This window comes from Hyperolius riggenbachi, chromosome 12, assembly GCF_040937935.1.
Source record: "Hyperolius riggenbachi isolate aHypRig1 chromosome 12, aHypRig1.pri, whole genome shotgun sequence".
Classification (NCBI taxonomy): domain Eukaryota; kingdom Metazoa; phylum Chordata; class Amphibia; order Anura; family Hyperoliidae; genus Hyperolius; species Hyperolius riggenbachi.
Window position 1 is genome coordinate 139,461,255 of NC_090657.1, and position 10,468 is coordinate 139,471,722.

Sequence of the window (10,468 nt, forward strand, 5' to 3'; positions counted from 1 at the left end):
TCTTTCGCCCCTCTCCACTTTGTCACCCTCTCTCTTCCCCCTCCCTCTCATTCTACTCCACGCTCTCTGTCCCCTCCCTTTTTGTCTTTCCATCTCTCTCTGCCCCCTCACTCTTTCTCCCCCTCTCTCGACTCCTCACTCTCTCCCCCACACTCTTTCTGCCCCTCCCTTTCTCCCCCTTTTTCTGCCCCTTTCCAATCTCTCTGCCCCCTCCTCTCTTTTCTCCCTTCTCTGCCTCCTTTTTCCCCGTCTCTGCCCCTCCTTTTACCCGATGCTCTTTCTGCCTCTCTTTCTCCCCATCTCTCTCTGCCCCCCCTCATTCTCTCCCCTCCATTTCTTCCCCTCTCTCTCTGCCCCCTTCCAATCTTTCTCCCTCTCTGCCCCTCCCTCTCTTTGCATCCTTCCCTCTTTCTCCCACCTCTCTCTGCCCCTTTTCTCCCCCCCCCTCTCTCTCTCGCTCTGTGTCCTCGTTCTCCCCTTCTATCTCTGCCTCCCTCTCTCTCTGCCCCTACCCCTCTTTCTCTCCCTCCCTCTCTTTCTCCTCTTCTCTCTGCCCCTTCCATCTTCCCCCTCTTTCCCCTTTCTCTCTGCCCCTTCCATCTTCCCCCTCTTCCCCTTTTTCTCTGCCCCCCTCCCTTTCTCTCTGCCCCTTCCATCTTCCCCCCTCTTTTCCCTTTTTCTCTGCCCCCCTCCCTTTCTCTCTGCCCCTACCCATTTTTACTCCCACCTCTTTCTTCCCTCTCTCTGTTTTTCTTCCCCTCTCTGGTTTTCTCTGCCCCCTCCCTCTCTCTCTTCCCCCCTCTTTCTCCACATGCTCTTTCTGCCCCCCTACCTCTCTTGCTACCCCACTCTCTCTGCCTCCTCCTTTTTCATCCCATCTCTCTCTCTCTCTGCCCCCTCCCTCTCTCTCATTCTGTCTCTGCCCCTCCATTTCTTTATCCCCTTCTCTGTCCCCTCCCTCTTTCTCACCTTTTCTCTCTCTGCATCCTCCCTTTACCCCCTCTCTCTGCCCCTCCCTCTTTAGCTCCCCCTCTCACTGTTTTCCCCCTCTCTCTCTGACCATCCCTTTCTCCTCTCTCTGCCCTCTCCCTCTCTTCCCCTCTTTGCACCCCCTCCCTCTTTCCCCCCCTCTTCTCCCCCCTTTTCGTTCTCTCTGCCCCCCCTCTTACTCCCCTTCACTCTTTGCCCCTCCCTCTCTCTGCCCCCTCTCCCCAAATCCGAAAAAGCTTGATTGGCAGGACCAAATACATTTAGCACTGTCAAAGAAAAACAAACCATTAACATGTGGAGGGGGTTGTGGGAATAAGGGAAGGGTATAGGGGGGTTGGGGTATGTAGTCCTTATGGTGTGTAGAATGTAAGGGACAATATGGGAGGCTGGGACCCCCCCCCCCCCCATCTGACCCCTCTCTCTCTTTGCCCCCTCTCTTTATCCTCTTTCTCTTACCCCTCACTCTCTCTCTCTTTGAACCCATCTCTCTATTTCTCCTCCTCTCTACCACCTCCCTCTCTTTCTTCTCTCTCTGCCCCTCCCTTTTTCTCTCTCTCTCTCTGCCCCCTCCCTCTTTCTTTTTCTGCCCCCTCCCTCTTTTTCTCCCTCTGTCCCTCCCTCTTTTTTTTACTATATCTTTCTCTGCCCCTCTCTTTTCCCCACCTCTTTTGCTCCCTTCCTTTTTTTGTTCCCCCTATCTCTCTCTGCCCCTCCCTCTTCCCCCCCCTCTGAATTTACCTTTCTTTTTCTCTCTGCCCCCTTCCTCTCTTTTCTTCCCCACCCTCTCTGCTCCCTACCGCTTTTTTTCCCTCTCTTTCTGCCCCTTCCTTTCAACCCCCGCTCTCTGCCCTCTCCCTCTCTTTCTTCCCATCTCTCTGCCCCTCCCTATCTTCCCCGCCGTCTCTCTGCCTTCCCCCTCTTTCTCCCCCTTACTCTGCCCTCTTCCTCTCTTTGTAAAGCAGTAACACAAATGCGTTAAGTACAGGAAAAACGATTAAAATTTGTTTAAAAGGGGAAAGTTAGCGGACTCACCTCCCTCATAGAAAGAAAGACCAGACAATGGGACGTTACTTACAGTATAAAGTAACTTTTTATTAAAAGCTCTAAAGTTGCAACACGTTTCCCGGGTCACAATCCTGCTTCATCAGGCAAATATTTTTGGAGGGTACAAAATTGGGTCAATGGCCTGGCTGAGCGCCTCTGTCAAGAGATGAAGCAGGATTGTGACCCGTGAAATGCGTTGCAACTTTGGAGCTTTTAATAAATAGTTACTTTATACTGTGAGTAACGTCCCATTGTCCGGTCTTTCTTTCTACGAGGGAGGCGAGTCTACCAACTTCCCCCTTTTAAACAGTTTTTAATCGATTTTACTCTACTTGGCGCCTTGGTGGAGGGGTATATCCCCATTCCTTCCTGTCTACAGAGTGACTTCTTAAACCTGAGTGGGGTCAGGTTATAATTCTCCCCGCCCGCGTATCCAGTGGTTATCTTTGTGGCGACTCACAGGTGTACAACAAAGTAATGTTTATACTCACAAATGTGGGTCGCCACAAAGATAACCACTGGATAAGCGGGCGGGGATAATTATAACCTAATTGTCACTAAGATACTACACTATATTGGGCTCTCAGTTTCCTTTTGTCTCCTTCAAGCTCTTCCTCTTTGTTCCCCCCTCTCTACCTCCCTCCCTCTTTCTTCCCCTCTTTGCCCCATCCTTCCTTCTCCTCTTTTTTCCCCCCTTTCTGCCCCTCCCTCTCCTCATGCTCTTTTCACCCCCACTCTCTCTGCAGCCATCCCGCTCTTTCTCCCCCCTCACTCTGTCTTCCCCCTCTTTCTCTCTGGCCCTCCATCTCTTCCTCCTCCATCTTTATAGCTCCTCCCTCTTTTTTCCCTATTCTTTCTCTACCCATCCCACTTTTTCTCCCGTTTTCTCTCAGTTCCCTTCCCACTTTCGCTCCCTCTCTCTGCCTTCTCTTTCTTCCCATAATTTTCTCTGCCCTCCTCTCTATCTTCCCCCTCCCTTTCTTTCTCCCCCTCCCACACTTTATTTATTCTCCTCCGTTTCTTTCCTCTCTCTCTACACCGCTCCATTTCTCCCCCTTTGTCTTACCACTTCCCTCTTTTTCTTCCCCTCGCTTTGTCTGCTTACATCTCTCCTACCCCCCCTCTCTCTCCCTTCCTCCCATCTGCCCTCCTTCCTCTTTCTCCCCCTCCTTTCTCTGCACTCTCCCTTTTTTTCTGCCGCCCGCCCTCCCTCTTTCTCTGCCCCCTCCCTCTCACCTTTTCTCTTTTTGCCCCTCCCTCTCTACCCCCCACTCTCTGCCTCTCCTCTTTTTCTCCCCCTCTCTGCCACCTCTATCTCTGTTCACCTCCCCCTCTCTGCCTCTCCCTCTCTGTCCTCCATCCTCTTTCTCCCCCTCTCTCTGCCCTCCGCCCTCTTTCTCCCCCTCTGTGCCCCTCTCTCTCTTCCCCATGTGCTCTCTGCCCCCCCCCCCCTCTCTGCACCTCCATCTATTTCTCCCTTTCTCTCCAGTGATGAGCAATGGATTAAATCCAAATCAGTTTCATTCGAATTTCATCCAGATATTTAATGCAGCTGAGCAGGTGGGTGAGGGGAGGTTAAACTTACCCAACAGCTTTGTTTTTCATCTGTCCCACGGCACCTCCCACGATGCGTTCCAAGCCGCGTTACAAATACTTCCTTCTTCAACCTGTTAGGAGGAAGTGTTTGTAGTCACGTGACAGCCGCTTGGAACGCAGCATGGGAGGCGCCATGGGACGATTGAAAGAAGGCGGCTGCTGAATAAATGTAACCCCCCTCATCCACCCGCTCAGCTGCATTAATGCTCCAGATGAAATCCAAATGAAACTGATTTGGATTTCATCCGGATTTAATCTGTTGCTCCTCTCTGCCTCTTACCTTTCTTTCTCCCCCCCTCTTTCTCCTCATTTCTCTCTATTCCCCTCTCTCTCTCTGCTCCTCCCTATTTCTCCCCTATGCTCTTTGCCCCCTTTCTCTTTACTCTCCCTCTCTCCACCCGCTTTGCCCTTTCCTTCATTCTTTCCCTCTCTCTCTCTCTACTCCCCTTCTCTCTTACTACCTCCTCTCTTACCCTCCCTCACTTTTTCTCTCTCCCTCTCTTTCTCTGCCCCTTCCCTCAGAGAGAGGGATAAAGAGGTAGGGGTAGAGAGGGGAAGAAAGATGGAGGGGGTCAGAGAGAGACAGAAAAAAGGAGGGATGGGACTCTCTGCTCCCTCCCTTTTTTCTCCCCCCCTTCCTCCTCCCACTTTCTTACCCTCTTTCTGCCCCCTCCCTCTGTCTTCCCATCTCCCTCTCCTTTCCTTTCCTCTCTGCCACTCTCTCTCTTTCTACCCCTCTGTCCCTCTCTCTCTTTCTAGCCCTCTGTCTCTCCCCCTCCCTTTTCTCCACCATGCCTCTCTCTGCCCCTTGTTCTCTTTCTCCCCTATTCTCTCTGCATTCTACCTCTTTCTACCACTCTGTCGCCTTCCCCCCCCCCCTCCCCTCCATTTTTCCTCCTCTCTTCCCCTCTTTCTCTGACTTTTCCCTCTTTCTCCCCCATTCTCTGCCTCTTCCAGTTTCTTCTCCACGCTCTTTTTGAACTCCTTTCTCCCCCTGTCTCTCTCTGCCCATCTCCTTTTTCTTCCCCCGTCCTTTGCATCATTCTCTCCCTCTCGCTTTGCTCCCCTCCCTCTCTACTATCTATGCCTAACACTAACCACTCCCCACCTACTTGTAACACCAACCCTGCCCCAATTATGCTCAACACAAACCTCTCTACACCTACTCCTAATACTAACCTTCCGCTATTTATGTTTAAAACTAACCACTTCCCGTCAACTCCTGTTACTAACCCATTCCTATCTAATGCTAACTATCCCCCACCTTCTCCTAACACTAACCCTCCCCTATCCATGTTTAACTCTAATCATCCCAACCTACTAACACTAAGCAAATATAATAGAAAGTATCATAATAAACCAACCCATAAGATGTCTACTACCCCCCCCCCCCCCCCCTCCCAGACTGGTATAACTCTAAACCATGAGAAAGGGGGTCTGACATCTCAGGAAGAAAGCAATTTGCTGAAACACTACATTGATCTCTGCAGAGAAGAAGTGGGGACAAATTATCCCAGTCTGTTACTGTCCAAAACCCCCCAACTACTCAACATGCATGATATAGTTAGCTACTTGTATGCATGTAAAATTGCCGTAGAGACTTGGGCGCAGGATACAGCCGATATATGACATCCTGCTGCTACACAAGGTGGCATTAATACCCCCCCTATAGATCCACGTGGATAGTGGGGAATGATGTAATTTGGCTTCCAACTATTGCTGGGGGTCGCATTACAGTGTTTTAAAAGGAACTTCAGCTCAGTATTCTGACGGCACCGAAGTTACTCACTGTGCTCCGCTATTGCCACAAATCCTATTATGGTCTATGGTGTGGCACTGGCTGCACCTAAATCTCCTGCGCTGTTATTACAGCGCTAGACTTTTACCCACTGACCCAAAGAGGGGGTTGAATTACTCTTCCATAGCCTTGCAATTATTTTCCTAACTATACAGTAAGGACCTGTCAACAAGCATTTTTAAAGTTTAAAATAAGTATTGGGAATCATGGACAACAGTGATTTCTAGTGTTGGTGAAAGAAGTTTCCCATAGATTTCATTAAAAGTCTAAGATTTTATCCTAGAATCTCCTAATAGAAAAAGTAACAGTTGCAAAGCCAATCCTCTCAACAGGCAAACAATTGTAAATTGCGTGCAAATTTACATACTATAGTTGCAAGTTCAATTGGTGTGACATTTTTATTTGCCCAACCAATCCTTGGTTGTTATGCAAATTTATATACCATATGATGCTGGTACATACAATGCAAATTCCTGTCCAATCGATGGGCATTATAGGGGCCCATAAACTTACCGATTTTTCCGCCGATTCGAGCACTGTGATCAAATCGGCTGTGAAATTGTCACACAAACGCTCACAGAACGATAGATTTCCATCCAAAATCGATAGTTGACGATTCCCGTTATTCCGTCCGTGCGGAAGATTTTCCTCGATCGCCGGCGGGTCGGGAGTGCATCGATAGCAGCGTTCGAATGCCTGACGACCGATGCAATACATTACCTGTTCCGCCGGTGCAAGTCCCCTGGTCTCCGCTGTCGTCTTCTTCTCCGCTGGGTTCTGGCTGGCTACTTCCTGTCCCGGCAGGAAGTTTAAACAGTAGAGCGCCCTCTACTGTTTAAACTTCCCCGGACGTGAAGTGAAGCCAGCCGGTCCAGAACCCAGCGGAGAAGGCAACAGCAGGGACTCGCGCTGGCGCAACAGGCAATGTATAACGGGGGGGGGGGGGGGGCAGCTCCACAGATTGTGAATTGATTTCAGCATGGAACCAATCACAATCTGTTTGCAGTAAAGGCAGCCATACGATCCCTTTCTGATCAGATTCTGTTGGTCGATCTGATGGCAAATCGACCAGTCTATGGCCACCTATGACAGTACATGTCCACACTGCTCACAATCAATAACCTAGAGTCGGAGGTTTCATAGTCAGAACTCTGATGATTTTTGTACCAAATGTTTAGTTCTGGTAAGTATTAAACTAAGGAGTCGAGGAGTCTGAGTCAGTGCCATATTGGGTACCTGGAATCAGAGTTGGAGGATTCAAAAACTTAGGAGTTGGATGATTTTTGTACTAACTCCACAGCCCTGTCAATAACGGAATATTCTTTCTTTCTGTAGCTATCATGGGGAAATTGAGCCAGTTATTGAATAGGAGCAGATCAGACATAAAAATAATTGTGCAATTCCCTTAGATCGGCCAGAAAACAGCATTGTGTGCACCTAGTAGTAGAAGCTGGATAAATGAGTTTTCAGATTACTTGCTAGTTATTAGAAAAAACAGCCCCATTACTGTACAATTCTGAGCACTACCATAAACACAAGCTACCAGGTTACTAAGGGGTAATACTTTACACCATACTACAAAAAATTAGCTTTGGGAATCATCCAGAATCTTTTTTTAAATCAATTTAGATTTGTAGTAGTTTTCAGACTTGAGGATAGCTGTGATTCGACAGTATTAGTCATGTATACCGCTGTGGCGGACTAAGGGCTCTTTCACATCAGAGCTCTCTTTTGGCGTTTTAACGCAAAGTCTATACTTTGCGTTAACCATGGTAAAAGGAAAGTCCATAGAATTTCCTTTTACCTTTCACACTCGACGCTGCGTTTCGATACGTTGCGGTACGACACGTCCCGGCGCATTTTATCGCCGGGAATCGCCGTTTCCCCTTCGGGTTAATTAACTACTACCGCCGCTACTCAGCGTCGCACCGGAGTTTCCCGACGACACGCCACAACGCGTGCAGGAGCCGTTCTCCTGCACGCTTTCAGTGTGTAACCGGCCTTAGGGTAGGAACACATTAGGCAGAATCACATGTGTTTTCCATAGCACATAGTGGAAACCGCATATACGATTCTGCCTAGTGTGTTCCTACCCATACAGCCTTACATCCACACGTGGAAGCCATGTACTCAGTAGAACTGATCAATAAGATGCAAATTAATCCATATTGATGCAGGATTATGCAAAGATGCATCTTGAAACTAGACCAGTTGAATCCTGCTGAGGTCGGGTTCGATTGATGTTTTCAAGCTGCATTCATTTGCATACAAAATTTGCATAATTGTGCATCAATTTAGCTTTGCTTATTAGCCATTCCTAGTCATCAAATGGACATGCAGCACCTTACAGCAGCAGCAAGCAGTTGTGAGAGTTTGACAGGCATTTCACAGCCTGGGGAAGAGGCCTTAAAGTGGACTTGAACTCAGAACTCCTCTCTGCTCTAAAAGATACACAACAGCATAATAACCTTAAAAAAAAAAAAACATGCTGTAACAAATGCATGATTTTTGTGTACAGTCGGGCGAGCCATCATGCGTATCTTTGCACGCGTTCCCGCGGGTGCAGGATGCTATTGCGGGCGTCAACACACATCTTTGTACGCGCTGCAGGTACAAAGATACTTGTTGATGTCCGCAACAGCATCCTGCACCCGCAGAAAAGCGTGCAAAGATAAGCGTGGCGGGCAAAAACGTAACTAGCTGGCGGCATGGGGCCTGAGGAGCCGTGAGTAACTGCGAGGCACAGAATGGCTGCAGGGGGCTGGTAGAGGCTCCAGGTAAGTGAAACACTTTTTTTATATGGGGATAAGTTCACGTTAAGGGCCCCTGCCCACTGCAATTACGATTTGTGATTCAGACTTTCCCTGGATGCTATCAAAACAAAGAACGCAGCATGCAGTACAGATTCAAAATTGCAAATCAAAACATCATAAAATAGCATTAAAATCGAAATTACATGTACTATGCAAGAGGACTAAAAATTGCTATGTAACATGGGGGTGTTATCACCCACCTTATCCAGAAATGCACGGTTGAAAGTGCATTTGAATAACGTGGTCCATTATAACAGTGGTGAGAACATGCTTATACGACTGTATGGGCAGAGCGGTTATGCAAAACAACTGGAGTACGAAGCAACGCGCATAGTGTGAACGCGCCTTTTAGCCTAAACGGTTTTCATGTTTCTCCCCCCCCCCCAAGAACAAAATGGTGCAGTTTGAGTTTTTGCCATTAGATGGAGCCAAAGACTGCCATTTATCCCTAATTCCTATAACTGAAGCAGCATGCGCACCATGTGGCCAAGCTAAGAAAGAAGCACACAGAGCCACAGATTTACCTCTGGTCTTTATTCACCTTACCGTTGTCATTAATATTATTGCTACGGAGATAAAAGCAGTAGTGCCAGTGTTTGTGTTAATAAAGGTAAGCTGACCACACATCCCCTTTCTTACAGGACAATTAAACAAATCTCTGCTTGAAGAGAACCAGTCAGGATTGGGCATTTGTAATAAGTTAGCTCACATTTGAACAGTGGGAGAGGGGTAACATCTTGACAGTCAGTGCATCAGCTATGTATTATGCCTGGTACACACTCTGCAATTTACCATCAGATAGGTGGGTCAAAGAGTATTTCCGACAAGTCCGATCATTTTTCGATCACTTCTATACAAAATCAATCAGAAATCAGATTGAACCTGTCAGGAAAGAATCTATTCGACCCCCGTCTATCTGACGGGAAATTGCATGGTGTGCTTCAGGCATTAGCTGATCCCTTGCACACTAAAAGGCCAGTAGATACAGTAGATATTAAAAAAAAAAATGGGATAGTCTCAAACACATAAAACCGTAACGTTTAAATTAAGGTATTGTTAAATATTTACTTGTTATATTTTATATCTATAATATTTTCTACTTATTTCTACATTATAAAGTCTATTTGGCCAAGCTTCCTGTGTTAGGATGGCACTCTGAAATACCTGCTATGAGTCCATACTATCCTCCTAGTAGAACTGCTCAGCCAATACTTTAATCTTTCCAGCCACACGATCCAGAAAGTGAGGTATAGCAGCTAAAGGTGGCCATACAGTTATAGATTTGCAGCAGATTTGACCATCAGATACACAGTTTCCTGTTCCTAGTAATAAAATTGACAGGCATCTATCTAAATGCATTATTGGACCATTACATCCAATGCAACTCTATGGGTCATGGATTTGTTACCAGCAGCAGATCGACCTAGATTTTTCCATCCTGTCAGATAGTTCAAATCCATCAAAATTGGCCACAAATCGATAAATAGATTTAATAGAATTGATTTCTGATCGATTCTATAAAATTGATCAATCTCTAAAATCGACCAGTGTATGGGCCCCTTATCAGCCACTGCTAGGGATAATGGGAAGCGTATTCCTCTTAGTACAGGAGATGGAATTTATTCTTTATTGGGCTAGAATGGGGGCATTACAATAAAAAAAAATTGCACGCTTTATTTAGAAAACAAAAAACGTGTACATAATCCAATTCTCTCTAATTAGGTTTAGATTCATGTTGCCAAATTGTGACTGGTTCTGTTTAGCGTTTATCTTTGCTGGTCTAAGAAAATGGTCCCTATAGTACAGTGAAAATTCTATCTACAGCAAAACCAAGCCAATAGCAAGTCAAGATGCCCGGAGGCATGCAAGACAACTGTACCTTAGATCCAGTTACTTATTATCAATAACCACCTAAATAATACCAGCTTAGCCATTAAAAATATTGGATTAATCAGTAACCTGCTTTAAAGAGGAAGTCTGATCATCTTGTAAAGTAGTTATCGTACCTTCTTATCAAATGACCCTTTAACATGTTAAAAAAAGTCCCTCATAATATAGACTGATCCAGAACATAAACCTACATACAGTGTATCCAGATTAGCTATCACAATACGAAGTTCTGCCCTTGTGTGGCATGTACCATTAGAAAAAAATAATCAACATGTATATATACACACAAATGTATCTATAGTCAGGCAGATACGCAAGATTTGCACCATTACATAGG